The 20745-nt window shown below is 34.6% G+C and overlaps 1 pseudogene; it reads right to left on the reverse strand.

Annotated features, from left to right (window-relative positions):
• The window catches only part of LOC107715461 (hepatocyte nuclear factor 4-gamma-like), a 19570-nt pseudogene extending 2447 nt beyond the window's left edge, over positions 1-17123 (reverse strand).
• Positions 17124-20745: the final 3622 nt, after the last annotated feature.

A 20745-nucleotide genomic window follows, 5' to 3' on the forward strand; every position in this document is an offset into this window, starting at 1 on the left:
TTTTTTTTTTACATTTTGTGGCAGAAACAAAAAAAAAACACAATTCCGAGATGTAAACTCAGAATTCCGAGAAAAAAGGCAAAATTGTGAAAAGTAAATTCTGATAAATTCTGAATTGTGAGATTTAAAAAAGACATAATTGTGAGATAAAAAGTCGCAATTACCTTTTTATATATATGGGAAACTACCATTTATAGTTCAAGATTCCAGCTTTTCAAGCCTTATACTTCATCCGAACATAAATATTCTGTTATTACACAAAGCTATCATATGACTTTAAAAGACTTGGAATATAGTTCATGGGTCATATGGGCTATTTTTATGCACTGTAAGAAAAGCATCAGTAGAAAATGGACAAGGTGTTGGTAATTATCTGCCAGAACCTTTACAGATATTTACTTTAACCCTAAAACACAACGCAAAAATACAGTTAAAATACCTGAGATAAACCAATATGGAAAATGAACACAGTATATTGGCAGTATTTCTTATATAGGAGAAGCTCCAGGTCACTGCTTTCATCGTATGGGAATCAGCAGCATGGACATTGTGCAAAATATCTTTTTATGTTCCATGGAGGTACAAAAAGTCATATGGGTTTGGTACGACATAGAATGTTGATTTTTGGGTGAAATATCCATTTAAACTCTATAGGATTGACAGTTCCACTACCTGTGCTTGAGATACTCACAGGAGGGTACAGGAAGGATCACGGATGTGAAGTTAGGCATTGGGATATGCTCCGTCAGTATTCCTCTGGAGAGGACAGACTCTGTAGCTGTGGTGAATAAAAGTGGCTCAGGATTTGACTCTACAGAAAGGTACAGAAAGGTAAAAAAGCTACTGTTTTATTCCATTTCCAACCTGTTCATACTTTAACTGTAAGTCTGAAAGGGCCTCCATTCCCTCAGAGAACTAATGGTGGGTCTTATCTTAAGCCTGAGAGCTTAGACTGAGACAGATGGACTCTGGACTGAAATCTCCTATGGAATCTTAACCAGCTCTGAAGTTTATGCTAGAGAAAGCACAAACGGTAACTCTACAGTAACTCTCCATGATGTCTCCGGACCAGCACTGCTCACCTAAATCCAAGAGTTTATATACGGATCCTAAATCGGCAGTATGGCAACCCAGAGGAACATTTTATAGTTCAGGAGAATTTTTGGAATTCTCAGCTATCTTAGATTTTTGATTGAATTTTGTCTCATATGTTCCTTCATAAAATTCCTTGAGAGAAATAAACATAGAGTAGAGAATTTTTTTGACATACAATATGAGTGTAAGCGTGAAAAGAGCACTTATTGCACAAATAATTCACATTGAGAAAATATAATTGAGTGCAAATTGACTATAATGTTTTCGGACACTTAATTGTTACAATGTTAGCTGCTAAAATGAAAATGAACTAAATGAACTTGTATTATAGTTAAAATGTATATTAAATGCAATTAGGTGAATTTTTGAGTGCTTTTTTGACACACTTAAGCAGGAGTTAAGTACATACCTTTTCATAATTTTATTGTCTTTCAAATATGGCTGAAGTGTACTGCTGAAGCATTTATGGTAAAATAAAATATACTTTAAATGTAATTTCTATCAAAACTATGTCATGTATGTAAAATATTTTTAATTACACATTTGTAATGATAAAGTTGAAATTTAGTACATTTAAAAGATATTAACTTTACATGAATAATGACAGGAAATGTATGATAAATGTTTAATAACAGTACATAAGATTTAGTATGTTCTTCAAAATAAGAGTACTTTAAAGCACAACAAAATATTATTCATATAATTATTAAAACATAATGTAAAATTTACTTTAAAGTAAAATTCATTTGACAATATGAAAAAAAATATTTAAAAAAAAGAAAAAAAGGAAAAAAAATTATAAAAAAAGAAAAGAAAAAAAAAGTGTACTTAAGTGTGTTAGGTGTGGCCACTTAAGTTGCTTTTTATTTAATTAATATTATATTATCTGCAAGTACAGTAATTAAAAAAAATATATATAGAAAATATAATTGAGTGCAAATTGACTATAATGTTTTCGGACACTTAATTGTTACAATGTTAGCTGCTAAAATGAAAATGAACTAAATGAACTTGTATTATAGTTAAAATGTATATTAAATGCAATTAGGTGAATTTTTGAGTGCTTTTTTGACACACTTAAGCAGGAGTTAAGTACATACCTTTTCATAATTTTATTGTCTTTCAAATATGGCTGAAGTGTACTGCTGAAGCATTTATGGTAAAATAAAATATACTTTAAATGTAATTTCTATCAAAACTATGTCATGTATGTAAAATATTTTTAATTACACATTTGTAATGATAAAGTTGAAATTTAGTACATTTAAAAGATATTAACTTTACATGAATAATGACAGGAAATGTATGATAAATGTTTAATAACAGTACATAAGATTTAGTATGTTCTTCAAAATAAGAGTACTTTAAAGCACAACAAAATATTATTCATATAATTATTAAAACATAATGTAAAATTTACTTTAAAGTAAAATTCATTTGACAATATGAAAAAAAATATTTAAAAAAAAGAAAAAAAATTAAAAAAATTATAAAAAAAGAAAAAAAAAAAAAGTGTACTTAAGTGTGTTAGGTGTGGCCACTTAAGTTGCTTTTTATTTAATTAATATTATATTATCTGCAAGTACAGTAATTAAAAAAAATATATACATTTAAGATTTATAAGTACACTACAAGTGCACATTTAATTCAATCAAGCACTTCTTTTTTTCAAGGGTAGCCTTGTAAGAATTTGATGAGAAATGAGTACATCATCTTTTTTAATGGAGACACATGTAAGATTTTGTCAGGAGACAAATCTGGGAAGCACAAGACTTCAGCAAGTGTCTTAATTTGCTCTCCATTTAATCTCACGGCTGACTAGGAGACATATTTGTGATTTTTCTTTCCTTCGGGACAAAGCACATTCGTTTTATACCTGATGCTGGCAGTGCTTCAGATCCTCTGGATGCTTCTTCTCCCAGGAGCATCTCCATCAGCAGGCTGTCCACATTGGCTTTGCCCAAGAGACGCATCAGCTGCAGCTGCTCCACCATCTGCCAGGCCACACTCTGGAGAGTGGTCAGCAACAACAACAGCTCCCCAAACCGGCCTCGCTGCTCGCTCGTGGCTTCATCCAGCAGCACCTGGGCCTGGAATCGCAGTCGGCGCACTGCCTGAGAGCACTGCAGTCCAGGACAGTCTGAAACATACAACATCAAGTTCAATGACATCAGTTGCAAAACAAAGTTCATTGAGAGATGTATCAAGATTGGATGTATTGGATAGCCGAGATTTGTATGTGCATGTCTGTCAGAATTTCTGTAAACATTTTTATCTGTATAAGCAACAATCTCAGACAGATTCTTAAACTCCTTGGACAGATGGCTGCAATTGGTTTTGGGGGGAAAAAAATCATACATTCCAAATCATGAATTGAAAGCAAGCCAGTTTTGTACAGTTTTTTTTCCGTACACTGTAAATGTTTTTCAGTAAAACTGGAGCATGTTTAAGAAGAAAATAGCATTTAAGATTTTTGTACTTTAAATGTTTCGTTTACTTGACATTTAGTTTACTTGACATTTCTTTGTAATTGTTTGTGAAATTTACTTGCAATTTCCATTTGTTTTTCTCAAATGATGTCACTTCCTGGAGGAGAATGTCATTAGGACTTTTGTATGGTAAAGCAAATTACAAAAGGCTAACAGGACGGAAATTATTTACACAGGTAACACATACTGTATACAATAATTAGCAATTAACATTTTCAAGAAAATACACAGAAAAAATATATTTGAAATATATGCAATGAAATTGATACCAAACCAAAAATTATTCAGACACCAGATGTAATTCTTGATATTTTTTTTACTAGTGTGTGCAGGACACTATAGTTCATTTATGTAAGTGAGGATAGCAAAATAAAGTAAACTGTGATATATTGTACCCAAAAATGCTTCATACAGTGAACTACCAGTAAAGCTGATAAAAATTTGGGACCAAAAATTATTCAGAAACTTTGACTTGACCATGTTTTGCTTAAGTGTTATCTGACATTATCATGATGAATTTGTTCTGACACAGTTTGACTCTGAGTTCTTGTCATATTTTATTACCATTTTCTAAACTATAGCGAATAAACTGTAATAATGTGTGAAAATTTTTGTATTTCTGTTTTAATTTTAATTTTAGTTAAAGTTTTGATAATTTTGTTGTGTGTTGTTGTCATTTTAAAATATATTAATATTTAAAAATATACATATATTATATGTAAATTATATTTAATTATGTCTATATATTTTTATTTAATTTTTAGTTTGTTATTTTAGTACATCAATAAAAAACTAATTGGCAACTAGCTGAAATAAAATATTGTCTTTATTTCAAGTAAAGAAAACTAATTCATTTAGTTATCTATTTATGTATTTATTTATTTGATTATTATTTTTTAAACAAAAATGTTTTACATTTTAGTTAACTATAATAAGTCTGCTTGAAAACGGAATGTTTTATATATATATTTTTTTATTTTATTTGTTTAGTTAACAGGGACATGCACATACATAAAACATTTCTGTAAATGTACCAGAATTAGCCAAAGGCTATTTTTCATCCGTAGTCTCTGGACAGAATGTTACAAGTCACCCTAAAAAAAGACATGATTAGAATACATGCTAAAATATAGGATTTTATAGGCCTTTATTTATGGTGACCAGGTTGAAAGTTTCAGCAAATTTCACTTAATGTAATTCCAGTTCAACTTCCTGTGCACAATTAATCTCTAATTCACACTTTGTGATTTATTTCCTAAAACCAGTTACATGCAAATCCCCCTTTACAGCCAATTTTTCATTGGTCAATTAATATGATTTCCATTAAAAAAAAAATAGTAAGTTTAATATTTTATTTAATGTATTTTAATCTTTTATTCAGTATATACAATATGAATGGGACATGAAAATGTAGTGCATAACAGGAATGGCCCATTTTCAAATGAACCTAATCCAGCCACTCACTCACCCAGCAGGATGATGTCATTGTAAGGAAGCGAACGTCGTGCCACCCCTAAGATGAGGTGCTCAGCGGAGTGAGCCCTTAACAGTGCCACCTGCACACACACACACACACACACACACACACACACACACACACACATCAACACACTCAGTGCCTGCTACAGACAGGAAGTGACAGTTCATGATCAAACAAACACCCAGGAACAGGCCTACCCTGTCATCCACTGACAGCTCACAGAATTCAGGGATGTGCTTTGCCCATTCCACTAGGAGGAGGAGCTGCTGTTTCATGGATTCACACACATCACTCACGCCAGCTATCTTCTTGGTTTTGATGTCCCTCATGGGATTCTGAGAGGGGTTCTGTAGACGGCAGAATGACTCTGAGCTTGATATAACAGAGTAGTTTAGTTACATTTGCATTTATGCATTTCCCAGACGCCTTTATCCAAAGCGACTTACAATAGAGGAACATATGCAATTGACCCTTCGCAAAGACCCATCCCCTTTAGTTACTGTTGCTATGTCCGACAAACCATGGCGCTCTCACACCACACATCATGTTCTCAAGCAGTGAAAAATACATCACAGAGCAAAGAAGAAACTGACAACGTGCCGATAGACAAGACAGAGCAGGTTACTTTTGGTATGAAACAAAGTCTCAGCTTTCAAATTTTGTAATTTTTCAAAGAAATTCAAACAATAAAACCCGTTTTGTGGCTCTTTAATGTGTGGTGACAGATCGCTGTAGTACCTTTCCACCAGAGAAGAGCAGAGGGTGAAGGTTTTGGAAAGTGACTTTGTGCCTTGTTGTGAAGGAACAAGTTGAAGGTGAAACTGAACCAGCCTAAAAAAAATATTTTTATAACGTGATTCGAGGTCAAGAAGCAAAATGCATGAGGCGAAGCTGTGGTTCTGATATGGTTTGGATATTTAATGTAATATCCAAGACTTTAAGGTTTTTCAGAAAACAGTCACTGAAGGGTGAATTAAAAATAAATATCTTGATTTTCAGTTCTGTCATGACAACTCTCGGAGGGATTGGCATGGTAATGTACATGACAATGTTAATGTATTTGGTCTTGGCGGAATAGATCTGCTACGCTGCTGCTGAGACTTGCTACTGCCAATACATCCACAACATGCTGCTGTAAGCATGTAAGAAATACTGCTGCTGCACACATAACATACCAGAGGGTGAAGGTTTTGGAAAGTGACTTTGTGCCTTGTTGTGAAGGAACAAGTTGAAGGTGAAACTGAACCAGCCTAAAAAAAATATTTTTATAACGTGATTCGAGGTCAAGAAGCAAAATGCATGAGGCGAAGCTGTGGTTCTGATATGGTTTGGATATTTAATGTAATATCCAAGACTTTAAGGTTTTTCAGAAAACAGTCACTGAAGGGTGAATTAAAAATAAATATCTTGATTTTCAGTTCTGTCATGACAACTCTCGGAGGGATTGGCATGGTAATGTACATGACAATGTTAATGTATTTGGTCTTGGCGGAATAGATCTGCTACGCTGCTGCTGAGACTTGCTACTGCCAATACATCCACAACATGCTGCTGTAAGCATGTAAGAAATACTGCTGCTGCACATATAACATATATGAATAACCCCCATATAGCATACATAAATCACCCCACAGCAGATCTATACAGGTGGAGCTGGGGAAGGTGGAGGGTTTCTGAAGTGCGCTGCCAAATGCTACAGCAAACAAAAGCCAGGTATTTGAATATTGAGCAGCGAGCTCAATTGCTACCGATACAGGAGAGAACCAATCAGCTGCCATGTGACAATGATGTCACCAGGTCAGGTTGAGCTAGACCTATCGGACGGCGCCATCTAGAGTTTCATGCCAGAACTCTGTATTTGTTCATTTTCATGCTTGTTTTGTCTTATTTTAACCCTTGTGCAGTGCTGAAAATCCCAACCTCATTGTGTTCCTGATCAGAAATGACCCTCCTCCTTGTAAATCTCTCATTCTGCTATATTATAACCAAATCTCGCATTCAACCTTGTTTTCTTTCAATTAGCACAGGTTTTGGAAAATGTTGTCAATGTTCACTGAAAATCTGAGGTGCATAAGTTCAGATCAATGAGGCCTATGATCAATCAGTTCCAAAAAGAAATGCAAAATGTGCTAATTGAAAGAAACCAAGTTGATAAAAAGACGGAATCCAGGATTTGGTAATAATATAGCATAACAAGAAAATTATTATTTGTAGGCTGGTCATTTTTGACGGGGAACACTGTGAAAAAAAATCCCCAAAATTACAAAATATTATTGATTTATTCTTTCTATTATTGTTATACCCTGTGTTATACCCTATATACTTTCTGGGAAAAAGATAACCCTCTCTGGGTCAAAATGACCGTACCGGAACACAGCGTGAGCAATCTAAAGGCAGGGTAGGCGATTTTGTTCAAAAACATTTTTTGTTATGCTGGTTGAAAATCTCTTCACATCCCGATAGCAATCACAAAGTTAAGTGGTCTAAATGTATTTATGTGTATTTATATCGTCTGTGGAAGGCGTAGGATCATAAAATGTTTGTCCAATCATATCCCTCGGTCCGAGAACTATGATAGCCTATCCTACCTGCCTGTCAATGTATGTACAGTATTTGCATACCTCTGCACACCCTGTTCGCACAGACATGATACGTCATCAGACCGAGCGAGAATGGAAGGCGTTATTATTGTAATATTATGTGCTTTGTATCGTAATGTTTTCTCACAGGTGAATGAGACATGAGGAAATCTGACAGCATTGCATTCAACCCTCCACCAACGCCGTCTCTCATCGTGTCACTGGTTAGTCTCTGCTCTGGCTGTGTGCATATGTCTTGTGTTTTGGAGGAGGTGTGACTTTGGAGATTGATTTACAGGGAGGGTGGGATCTTATGTTTTCAAAGTTAGCTTGCTATTGCTAGCCTCTCCGAAATCGCCTACCCTACATTTAAGTCATTTTGTGGTCACCTTGAAAATTTGCTGAGGCCCCCTAATGGCTGTCTCACTTAAATCGTTGCTTAGGTTTTATAATATTATATAATACATATAAGGTGCTGTTCACTCTTAAATTGTTTTGTGAAATAAATAATATTGTTTACTAATGTTTTGAAAGCAAGTTCAGCAGAAAGCTTACCTGATGAGTGCAAGCCTCAGCCTGCATCAGCACATCAATGGTGAGAGTCCCAACGCCTTGACCTTCTCTACGACAGCTGATGCGGTCACGCTCATTCTGAACAGCTAAGAGACAAAGAAAGATCGGTGAAAAATAATATAAATTTACCTAATGTGTTTCCTTATAGAAAACAGATAGCAATGTAGCCAGTGGATGCAAAAATAAAAAAAAAAAAAAAAAATATATAAATATTTCATTGCTTTTTTATTTATATTTAAAAAAAAATCTAAAAAAAAAATTTAATTAATTATATATATATATATACTGTATATATATTGTAAATATTAGGCTTTCTAGTGCCAAAGTGCACTTGTAGCTATCTTCAAATCTTAAAAGCATTGTTTAAAAAAACTTGTACTTGCAGATAATATAATATTGATGAAAAAAGGCCGCTTAAGTGTACTTGAAGGGAATACAGGCTACGTGAGATTTAACATTCATGACTATGTTTCTTAACACACTTAAGTACATTTTTAAAAAGTAATAATGTCAAATTAAAAGATTTACTTTAAAGTTCCTTTTATATAATTGTTTTAATAATCTTTTGTTGTGCTTTAAAGAAGTAGTTGACTAGCATACTAAAGCACATATGAAGTATGTTAGAATTTTAACTGCAGTGTGTTATTTGATATTACATTTAAGATTAATATATTTTAAATGCACTGACTTGCAGTTTCATCACTAAAAATGTGTAATTACAAGTCTATTTAAATACATGACTTAAAAGTTTAAATAGAAATGACATTAATTAAAGTATATTTTAGTTTACCATAAATGCTTGTCAGTACATTCAGCAGTACACTTTAACCATATTTCAAAGACAATATAAATAATTATGACATTATGATATACTGAAGTGCTACTTAAGTGGACCAAAACATTCAACTAATGTTTAATACAATTAATACAATTTACATTCCAAAACATTCAACTAATGTTTAATACAATTAATACAATTTAGACTAGAATACATTTTTATTTAATTGCCATTAAGATGCAATTAAGTGTCTTAGAACATTACATTCAGTTCACACTGAAAAACAGCCCTGCCCAATACAAAAAGAGCATAAAGTGGAAATAAGTACAATTTATGTGGACCAACCTGAGACACCATGCAACATTTTCAACCAAATCATTGTACGGCAGCATTCTATTGAGTCTTAGAGTTTCGCTGACAAGTGAAAAAGCTACAGGTGCATCTTCCTCAACGAAGACAATGACTTTTAGCACTTTAGAGAGACATTGATACACCTGGGTCTCATTGTGGCATTATTATTCACTCAGCATTGCTGTATTTCTGGAGCTGTGTTACTTATTACATGGACACAGCTTCATCCTACTGAAAGCACAAGCTCTATTCCATAGATGGAAAGGACACTGTGAAACTTGGCATCTTTAAAATGATATTTGACAAGATGTCTTAGACTCATGGCTCAGAACAATACCTTTATAAAGTTTTAAGCAATGGCCCAGATACTTTTATATTGTTCCACTTCTAGGGAACTCGTGCTGCGTCATCTAGCGGACACTATGGGGACTGCCGCCAGCAGGGCCGGTGTCTGAAGCATGTGTGAAACAACTCCAATCACATTGGCCCACGTAGCCCGTGCCGTCACAGGCGGGCACAACTTTTGTTGTCTTCAGGAACCGTTTGTTTGACAGTGAGTGTGAAGGCGTTATGGAGAAACCAAGGCAAGTGAGTTTTTTAGAAAGTGTGTGCCTCCGTGTCTGAGGTTTCTGACACCCGAGGACACACTCGATCCATGCGTTATGTGTCTTGGTGAGGAGCACGTGCGTTCTCATTTCCAATGAGAAAACTCCATTCGCGCTTGTCCCTCTTCTCGAGGGATGAGGGATAAACATCTGCGTCTCGCAGTTCGGGTCCCACTGCTGCTGAGGCATGGTGAAGACTCAGATTGTGGGGTTAGCAGGTTAAGCTTGTAGAAAAGTTTGAGAAGGGTATAAATCTTTTGAAAACTTCCACTGCAAGCTCAGGCGCTCGGCGGGATCCAGACACTCTTTCTCTTGAGTTAATGGATCCCGGGGAATAGCGCTATATAGTGTTCATCTAGTGAGAGTGAGGGCGTGGATGTGGTTGGTGATGATGATGATAGTGTGAGCACTAAATCCTCCCAACCTAACCCCAGCCCCGCATACGGGAGTAATGCTGGGAGTAATGGCTTGTGCCACTAAGAGACTTGATTTAGTGGAGGAGGCGCTTGCGAGCTTTCTCTCCCAGGGTGAGTCGTCTTCTTCACCTCGCGTCTGAATGGCAGGGCGTATGTGGTGGCAGGTCAAGCTGGTGGAGCCTTTCACACAATGGCTGTGTTTCAAGCTTACCTTGCTGTCTTGCTTAAAGACCTAGATGAGGGCAAGGGTTTGTCCCCTGAGGCAGTTGAGGAACTGCGCCACATCACAGACTTGGCTTTTCGAACCATTAAGCAGACTGCTGCTGCCATTGGGTGTGCAATGGCAGCAATGGTGGCTACGGAGTGGTATTTGTGGGTAAATCTCGTGGATATCGGGAGGAAGGAGAAAGCCTTTCTTCTTGATGCTTCTTGATGTCACCTTCCGGGCTTTTCAGCACCTCCGCTGAGGCAGTGGTCGAGAAGTTCAGGGAGGTGAAGGTGCAGTCATGGCTAAGTGGGTATTCCGTTTCCCATAGTGTCCGCTAGAGCACGCAGCGCGAGTTCCCTAGAAGGTGAAAGTCTCGGGTTATGCATGTAACCATGGTTCCCTGAGAGGGAACGAGATGCTGTGTCCCCGCGACATGCCTAGGGCTTGCCTGTTTTCACATCTCTTTCAGTCGAGTATATTAAATTTTACATGACGGTTTTGGGGTTTTGGGAATTGCCTTATTGTAATAGTATGAGCTCACCCAGTTGTTCAATATTTTTTATTCAGAGAGAGTTGCAGACATTCATAAGTATTGGGATATGTCCAATAACTCAGTTAGTTTATATGCAGGCCTAGTCCATATCCGTGACCTTGAAGAAACTCTTTAAACTCTGAATCATAAACTAAAATGAAATGGGCTCATGCTTTCACCTTCTTTCCTCATGCCGGCTCTGAAGCACTTTCGAAGTCTGCAGTATCGACATTGGTTTCTTTTGTCTTTGTCCACCACACACTGCCTGCTGAACCTTCACACACAGAGACAGAAGTACACAGGCTACTATAATTCTCACATTTGAAGAGATCCAATGAAACACTTCAGGTCATGCTCTTACACATTCTGACGACGGTGGTCTCAGATCACAGATTACTTTTTTAGAGGACACAGACACTGTGATCATTTATAGATGGGCTACTGCCACAAAGACAATGTGTTTATCAACCAAATCCTGTGGAAATGTGAAATAACTTTTCTGTTGTTTTCAGCTGAGCTGTGATGTTGTACAGGATTGTATATGTAGAATACAAATTTATATTGGTTGCATTTCAAACATGAATTATTAATAATACTATAAAAATACATATAAATATAAAAAATGCTAACTGTATTTTGTAAATGATATAATGTGCATGATAAAATGTAAATAGTTTTTTTTATTTAATCTGACGACGGTGGTCTCAGATCACAGATTACTTTTTTAGAGGACACAGACACTGTGATCATTTATAGATGGGCTACTGCCACAAAGACAATGTGTTTATCAACCAAATCCTGTGGAAATGCGAAATAACGTTTTCAGCTGAGCTGTGATGTTGTACAGGATTGTATATGTAGAATACAAATTTATATTGGTTGCATTTCAAACATGAATTATTAATAATACTATAAAAATACATATAAATATAAAAAATGCTAACTGTATTTTGTAAATGATATAATGTGCATGATAAAATGTAAATAGTTTTTTTTATTTAATGTTGATTTTTTCTTTTCTTTTTTATGTTATTTTAGTATTATTTATATACTATTATAGTTTTTATTAATGTTTTGAATTAGCTTTTATTTTTATATTTTAAGTTTTCATCTTAATTCTAGTTTTATTTTTAGTATTTGTGCTATGTGCTTTTCTCATTTCTATTAGTTTTTTTTTCAGTTTTATTTTTTATTTATTTCCAATTTGTAATTTTAGTGCTTCATCTTTAATTTCAATTAGTCGCCAAGGCAAAATTACTATTTTTTATTTTTTCTCTTCTAATACTTATATTTTATTTTATTTCAGCTTTATTTAAACTAACAAAAATATTTTATCTTGTATTTTGCATCCTATAATTCTGTTACTGTTACTTTAAATTCCAATGTTTCATTCATTGCCATTGTTTATGGGACCCTTTCATTGTGATTTCAACGAGTATTAATTAACAAACAGTATCTGTAAAGTAATTCATGAATTTTAAAACCCTTCTATATTGTTTACCGCTCTTTCTGCTTTGTCTAACCACAATTCATAGAGGCCATACAAGCATGTTTAGAAATGAATTAAAAAGGAATTGTAAGTTTAGCACATATAGTGGAGAGATGTGAATCTGATGGTGAGTTCTCACCGGCATGTGTAGGCATGGTTCTTGCGCACACTCCTTCTGAAGAAGCCCTTGCAGCCATCGCAGCTGGATGCACCGTAATGTTTCCCCGTAGCTCTGTCTGCGCAGATAGCGCAGAGATTCACGCTGCTCTGCTGCGGCGCAGCCACTGGTACTGATGCAGGCACGTAGCATGGTATTAGTGGCTCTTCATTGGAAAAAAGAGTGGCAAAACAAAATTTGACATCTGTAGCATCACTTTTTTTTACATTTTTGAAAGAAGTCTCTTATGCTCACTAAGGCTGCATTTATTTGATCAAAAAATATAGAGTAAAAACAGAAATATTGTGAAATATTATTACTACTTAAAATAGCTGTTTTCTATTTTAATGTATTTTAAAATGTGATTTAGTGATGCAAAGCTGAATTTTCTGCAGTCATTACTTCAGTCTTCACTCTTCAGTGTCACATGATCCTTCAGAAATCATTCTAATATGCTTAATTGGAGCTCAAGAAACATTTCTTATTATCATCACAGTTGTTTGATGCTTAATATTTTTGAGGAAACTTTGATACTTTTTTTTTTCAGGATTCTTTGATGAATAGAAAGTACAAAAGAACAGCTTTTAAAAAATATATATTTTGTAACATTATAAGTCTTTACTGTCACTTTTGAATTTAAACTATAATTTTCAATTTCCTACAGTGAAAAAGTCCATCCCCTGTTGTCCTCTCACATCAAAATCCACCCACATATTTGTTTAGATCTGTCTTGGACTGATTTGTGAATAATTCTCTCCGGATTCAGATTAAATGACTTTTTCACTGGAGATAGCAATATTATGGACAGGAAGCAATGGTTTGAAGTTAAAAATGTCTTGATGTTTTTTCTTCTTCTTCTTGAAAACACAGCTTTTTACTTCACAAGATGTTAATTGATGATGAATAGAAAGTACAAAAGAACAGCTTTAAAAAAAAATTTTTTTTTATAACATTATAAGTCTTTACTGTCACTTTTGAATTTAAACTATAATTTTCAATTTCCTCCAGTGAAAAAGTCCATCCCCTGTTGTCCTCTCACATCAAAATCCACCCACATATTTGTTTAGATCTGTCTTGGACTGATTTGTGAATAATTCTCTCCGGATTCAGATTAAATGACTTTTTCACTGGAGATAGCAATATTATGGACAGGAAGCAATGGTTTGAAGTTAAAAATGTCTTGATGTTTTTTTTCTTCTTCTTGAAAACACAGCTTTTTACTTCACAAGATGTTAATTGATGGACTGGAGTGGTGTGGATTATTTGTGGATTACTGTGATATTTTTGATCAGCTGTTTGGACTCTCATTCTGAGGATCCATTGGTGAGCAAGTGATGTAATGCTACATTTCTCCAAATCTGTTCTGATGAAGAAATAAAAACCTACATCTTGGATGTTTTGAGAGCGAGTAAAATTTCAGCACATTTTTTATTTTTGGGTGAACTATTTAGGACAATAAAACTGAATTTATCTGAACTTTAGCTGCTTTACTATACGTTTGGGTGAAGTTAACAATATACTGTATTTATTATTATTATTTTTTTTTACATAAAATACAATTGAGAAAAAATTTACGTCAGTGCCCCTGATCCATGCCGTAAACGATTGCAATTCTAACTGAGCGGAGGAAATGTGTCCAATCACCCAGTGGATTATCCGCCCGGCGTCTGTATTTATTATTTATTTTCCGAGTGTCTGTATTTATTACTTTGCGAAAGAGAAACTCCATTTAATTAAACAGGTCAGTGAAAAGACTCAGTCTACTGATATTTCCCAGGTAATTTCGCAGTGTTAGCTAAAATTGAATTAAATTCCCTCATGTGTTGCATTAAATTGCGCACAGAATTTGATTGCCACCAGTTTGCATCCCAAGCCAGTGAATGTCACATCTTCAGGAATAAAGCCTAATGTATGCAGATAATACACTCAGCACTTTAAAGCCACTCAGAGAGGTAATATGCTCTAACATACAGAACGCCTCTGGGTTCAAAGGGCAGTTATATTATATTAAGAGTCTACAATGCCTCTGGCACCCACGCATGTGTGCTTTGGTAAGATGGATCCAGTATGTCTGAATCAGCAGCGCTTCTAATGATGAAAGAAAATGAGATTATAATGGAAAGCAGGAACAGGTTGAAGTGGCGGCTTTTGAAAAGTTCTCTTATGACCAGACAGTAATTGAAATAGCAGCATCTAATGTCATTGTGAAGTTACCTTGTAGTGCCCTGCTCTGTGAGCGAATGGCCTAAATACTCAAGTATGGAAGAGTTTAACAATGAGAGTGGTTAAACACAAGCTCTACTTGGCTTGCACTGCAGTTCTCCATGTTCATTGGCAGCAGACATGCATACAAACTGCTGACAGACCGCCTTTAAACATTTATCTTTGTGTTTGTTTTAACTCGACCGTGCATGTAGTGTATATGCTACTCAAATGCAATACCAATCATATTCAACAAGCCTCACCTGCTGAAAAGACCAACTTTGCTGGTCAACAGCATAAATTGTGTTTTGGAAGCTGGGCTGGAGAATGGGATGCTACTCTGTGGGATTGTTAACTATGATGGTACACTCATTTTTTGTTTTATCTATCAATTTATTTACATTTCATTTCAAGAATGTCAGGGTGAGACAAATGTCTCGATATTATAATGAGGAAAATGAATGAATGAGGAGAAAGAATGACGATCTTTTATATATATATATATATATTATACCTTATAATAAAGTTTCATTTAACTTAACTACATTAAAGTTAACTACATTAGTTAATAGTTAACATGAACTACGATTGAACAATACTAAAATATTTATATACTAAGACATTAACTTTTACTGATATATTTTTAAGATCAAAATTTGTTAATATTAGTTAATGCACTGTGAACTATCATAAAGTATGATCAAATGTATTTTTTATTCATTAACATTAACAAAGATTAGTAAGTGCTGTAAAATATATTGATCACTTTTAGTTCATGTTCATGTTAGTTAGTACATGTTAACAAACGGGACCTTACTGTAAAGTGTTACCATTACTGGTATTACTATTTATTAGAAAAAAAGTTGGAATTTAAATAATTTTTATAACTTTAATAACTTTTGCCGACAATCAAAGTCATATAGTACAAACAACATGCAGAAAAAAATATATAAACAGAAAATGATGAAAATTTTTGACAATTTACATCAAGGCATGATTAGATCAGGTAATGGGCAAAAATTATACTCAATTATAATTCATATATATAAACTTTTTACCTTGGAAAATACATTTTTAGAGTCATTAAATGTAAATTTGAAATCATTTTAAAAACCATATGAAACCAACTTGAATACAAGAGAGATACATTTTTAAATGGTTTGTTCTTTTCTTTTTCATGGACGCACTTACTGTATAATCAGTGACCTAACTACCTTAACCAGCCACACTTTTTTGGTCAACCAGATTCATTAGAAAGATCATGTTGGTTTACATGGCTAAACTGGTTCACCAGCACTAACCAGCATTAACTAAGTTCTCAGAACTTTGTCTAAAATTATGACAAGGTTCTCTCAAAGTTATAAACAAATGTTCTTCCAGTAACATTAATAGAATGTTTGTTTATATATTACTACTTGGTTCAGAATGTTAGGGAACATTTAAAAGTATGGTTGCCATAATGTTTGCAAAATGATAAAATGGAATGTTCCCTTAATATTCTTGAAAGTGTTCTTAAAACAGTTTTAAAAAATTGCACGTTTGGGACGTTCAGAGAATGTTCGGAAATAATATTTTTATAATGTTAACAAAACATTCTTAGAACGTATTTTTGTTAGCTGGGTAGGCCAGTTGATTTAAAAAGCAGGTTTTTTTTCAGCAGGATCTTCAAGCTTTGAACAACATCCATGAGTCTTGTTTTCAGAAATCATCACTGTATTTTTGCGTCAATAACTGAGTATTGAGTCAGTAGACCAAAGGTTAGATGTACCTGTTTGCACAGGGAGAACACGTAGACCGTCAAACTCCAGCATGGTGAATGTAGGGTCCAGGGTTATCCCATAGTCTGTTGCACTCAGGTCGAGTGAAGTCCCAGAGATCTTCATGGTAAAGTCAGGATTTGGCCTGTATCAGAGAATCAACAGCACACCGCAAAGCTCACCAGCGTTTCACTCAGCGGCCTGTTGAGTCCATCCGAGCTTATCAGTGCGCTCTTGGATCTATCACTCTGCCGTTCCCTGTCAATGGACTTCAAATGGTGGAATCACGTAGAGAACGTTGTTCTGCCATAGGTTCCCTGCACCCAGGAACTGCAGCGGAGCTCTTTGATTTGCTGAAATACAGTAATTATTGTCCAAGACTCATCAGAGCTAGACTGATAGAGAGGCTGAGATTTTGCCAAATGCCTATGTGTTTGCTGTTCTCTTATCAGTGCAGAGGGAATCATAAAGGGGAGGGATCTGGACCAGGTAAACATGACTCAGTCTTCAGTGGGAAATAACATCAAGCTCATATTTATTGTTCAGTAACTACAGCATAGAGTTGCTTCGTTGGTTGATTTGCTTTATCTCAGAGATGCACCTTAAGGCCTGGGGCAATGAGTAGCACTGAGGCCTACGGCAGGATCACACGGTTGTCCCAGACGTAGTGTTAATTATATAAGTCTGCGAGGCGTTTTGGTGGCTGGATGCCCATCTTCTTGCTTCAGGAGAACAGCAAGTAGTTTTTATTTTTGAACTTTGCCCTTTTGCTATCAGGTCAACGGTGTTATTGATCAAAGGCAGCATGATAACATGCTATTGCGTTACATTCCTGCTCTTTTGCCACATTCAAATTGTTTCACATTTCAAGTGATACAATAAGATCAACTTAAGCTCTTTCACCAGAGAATTGTATTAGCTATCAACACAATCAACACTGCTGAGTGCCCCGCAAAACTATTTGGATATTTAAAGGTGCAGTCAGTAATTTTTTTGTTTATATTTATCTCTTTTTCTCCTGAATAGTACCGGTAGATTTGGACTTTGTTCTTACATCTGTTGGTCTTATTCAATAGTTGCTGTCAGTGTTGCCAGGTTTTGCTAGAGAAATAAGCGGCCTGGTCTGAAAAAACAAGCCCAAAATAAGCAACCTCTAGTTTTGGGTGGTGGGGCATATGCACATCATGCAATCTGCACAGGGAACCCCTATATGCACCCGTTTGAAAGGGATTTTGTTAAAAGTTTTCTATAAAGTTCGAGCATTTTTTTTTCATTCCTTGAACCATTTCTAGCACCTTTCAATAAAAGTCAAATTCCCTTGATATGTTATTCTAGGACCAAACAACCATCTCATCACTGAATTTAAAATGGTGATTTTATTGTCTTATTATTGTCATAATTCATAAGACATGTTAACTCCAACTGCTTTATTTTATTTTAATATATTTTATTAATAATTAAATTAAATTAAATTAAATTAAATTAAATTAAATTTCATTTAATAATGAATACAAATTTATTTATTTATTTATTATTATTATTATTATTATAATTTTTTTTTAGCAACTTCTTGAAAAAAAACAAGCCCAAAGTTGCTTATAATAAGCAGACTTGGCAACATTGCTTGCTGCCCCTTCACACCAAAACAGTTTCTTAATCTTTTGTTTTATTCCTTTTTTTTCAGTCTTATGCTACACACATGCATATTTTTGGGTCAAATCTCAACAATATGCAGCAGCTGTGGCCATTGAATATTCATGCTTTGTGCTCTGTGTTGCAGCATTGAGTTTGTAATATGTGTATTATGTTTGTTATATTTTTTGGTTTTCTTTTTTTTCTTTTGTTTTTGTTTAGATGTACTTTTATGTTTTTTCTTTTGTTTTGTTTTTTGAAGCTCCTTGACTACTGTTGCTGGTCAGTTGCATGACATGACTGGACCCTTTTCACAAACTGTGATGATGCAGTTATTAATATTTTATATATAGCAACTTTTCTTATATATTCATTAAAAAAAAAAAAAGAAAATTTATAACACTATGTGTTTTCTCACTTTGGCATTGCATAAAACTAGTTAACTCTGCTGTGTGAGTGTTTCTAACACAATAGCTGAGGGAGTGACGGCAAATTTGACGTCTATCTCTCTTTTCACAAACATAATCAATCTCTCCATATTTTTTCCGTTGCTGGTCAGTTGCATGACATGGCTGGACCCTTTTCACAAACTGTGATGATGCAGTTATTAATATTTTATATATAGCAACTTTTCTTATATATTCATTTTAAAAAAAAAAGTACATTTATAACACTATGTGTTTTCTCACTTTGGCATTGCATAAAACTAGTTAACTCTGCTGTGTGAGTGTTTCTAACACAATAGCTGAGGGAGTGACGGCAAATTTGACGTCTATCTCTCTTTTCACAAACATAATCAATCTCTCCATATTTTTTCCTCTTTTAGAAAGTCATAAATACACCATTGGTGGATTTGTTTCTTTTGGTATTGGTGCAGCTGAGAAAACAAAAATATATATGTTGTTGTTTCAGTAATTTGGTTCTGTAATTCTAGATGAACGTTGTCAGAACATTACTAAATCTATTTGTGTAAATCATAAAGCAGTGATTTCTGAATAGTGTGATAGTGTATGCTATTCAAAATTGCAAGACATTTTTTTAATTAATGACTTTTATATTTCTTTTCTTTTTTTGTGATATTGTGCTCTATACAATATCTTCCCTAAGAATAACCCAGGGATATTTCTATTCAGTCCCTTCACAAAATGATAACAATTTGTCATTGATGATAGCTTACAAAATATATATTACATACATTTTAAAAATATTTATGTCTTTCTTATTCCCCTATTCAAAATAACTATTTAACAGATTATGAAATAAAAATAAAAAGGAGTACGACTGAATGTAGTCATTTTATTTTTACAAATTATAACAAATGATATGTCAGGCTGTATATTATTATTATTGTTTTTTTTAAAGAAAAAGATCCATCATGCTTTGCTGTAATGGGATTTCCTTGCTCCTTCTCTAAATGTCAGGCTAGGCCGTGGGTCACACGATAACACACACACACACACACACACACACACACACACACACACACACCACGCTTTAGATGACTGATAGCTCATAAAAACCTGTCAGTCACAGCACAGCTGATCAGTGTGCCATGGTCCCCAAGAAAGTTATTGCTGCTTCATACTGAGAAAAAAATAAGGATTTCAGAACAGTTGGATTTCTAGGTTATTTGCATGACTAATCAGATTTATTTAATTTTAATTATTAGTCCATTTTTGGTAATTCTGTTTATTTTATTTTATTATTTTTTTTTCCTGAAATGGTTTTTGCATATGATCACTAGGTGGAGACAAAGTACAGAGTATACTTCAATACCACACTAACAGTTTTTTGAAGAGCACTTACAGAACAAATGCCAGACCTAAAACCATATGCAGCTCTTTATGGAGAAACATCACGAAACATGTCTTACCATTACAAGAAGAGAAGGTCTCCTGCAGATACCCAAGGTTCGGATTGCAGTGTTTTATTCTATGCCTTAAGTGACTAAAATAAGTGGCTCACCTGTCTTAAATCTGAATGCGTATACAGCCAGTGTAAGGCTCTGTCAGTGCAGCAGAATTTACTCCTCACAGGTGCACTAGAGGCAGCTCTACCTGTCTGCATGTGTGGACTGAAGAGTGATTGATGGGCGAGAGCAGCTGTATTTCAGACTCAGTGCCTGTGCAGTTTGGAAAGGTAAAATGTGGAGAGCAGCAAAATTGAACTTGGCTGTTGCTCAGTGCTGTCACAACCTTGCCTGTAATGCGGCTAGGGCTATTAACCAAATATAAATAAATGATGGCTCTGGTGCTTCATAGCAGCCTGGCATCTGAAACTCTTTCTTTTTCAAATCTTTTGTTTGGTGGAGTCAAATGAAGTTACGCTTTTAAATATATACAGGCATATACTGTATATATATATATATATATATATATATATATATATATATATATAACAGA

This window comes from Sinocyclocheilus rhinocerous, unplaced genomic scaffold (genome assembly GCF_001515625.1).
Source record: "Sinocyclocheilus rhinocerous isolate Xijiao unplaced genomic scaffold, SAMN03320098_v1.1 scaffold539, whole genome shotgun sequence".
Lineage (NCBI taxonomy): Eukaryota > Metazoa > Chordata > Actinopteri > Cypriniformes > Cyprinidae > Sinocyclocheilus > Sinocyclocheilus rhinocerous.